At 63.6% G+C, this 695-nt stretch overlaps 1 protein-coding gene across 2 annotated transcripts in view; it reads left to right on the plus strand.

Annotated features, from left to right (window-relative positions):
• The window catches only part of RIT2 (Ras-like without CAAX 2), a 260,229-nt gene that overhangs the window by 61,805 nt on the left and 197,729 nt on the right, over positions 1 to 695 (plus strand). The window lies entirely within an intron of this gene.

Raw genomic sequence — 695 nt, forward strand, 5'->3', positions numbered from 1 at the left:
GGGTGGCGCTGCAACCTCCCCATCGACCCTGCCTTGAGTGTGACAGGGGGCGGTGCCCCAACCCCCCAATCGGCCCTACCCTGAGCGTGACTGAGGGTGGCATCGCAACCTCCCGATCCGCCCTGCTCTGTGCATGACGGGGCGGCGCCCCAACTCCCCAATCGGCCCTGCTCTGAGCCTGACCAGGGGCTGCACTTAGGAATTGGGCCTGCCCTCTGCCACCCGGGAGCAGGCCTAAGCCAGCAGGTCGTTATCTCCCGAGGGGTCCCAGACTGCGAGAGGGCACAGGCCAGGCTGTGGGACCCCCCCTTTCCCGCCCCCCGAGTGCACAAATTTTTGTGTACTGGGCCTCTAGTATATATATATAAGCCTAAGTGACTGTTGCAACCAAAATAACTGAATGGATGACCCAACAGGCTGCGTGGGGCGACCAGGCCAGCAGGGGGGTTAGTGAGGGCCTACCAAACGACTGAGCAGAAGGCTGTGTGGGGCGACCAGGCCGGCAGGGGGGGCAGTGAGGGGCGACCAAACAACCAAAATAGCAGGCTGTGTGGGGTGACCTGGCCAGCAGGAGGGGGCAGTTGGGAGTGCCCAGGCAAGCAGGAGGGGGCAGTGAGGGGTGACCAGGCTGGCAGGCGGGTGAGCGATTAGGAGCCAGCGGTCCAGGATTGTGAGAGGGATGTCTGACTACCGGT

The sequence above is a fragment of the Myotis brandtii genome, unplaced genomic scaffold (assembly GCF_000412655.1).
Source record: "Myotis brandtii unplaced genomic scaffold, ASM41265v1 scaffold590, whole genome shotgun sequence".
Taxonomy (NCBI): Eukaryota; Metazoa; Chordata; class Mammalia; order Chiroptera; family Vespertilionidae; genus Myotis; species Myotis brandtii.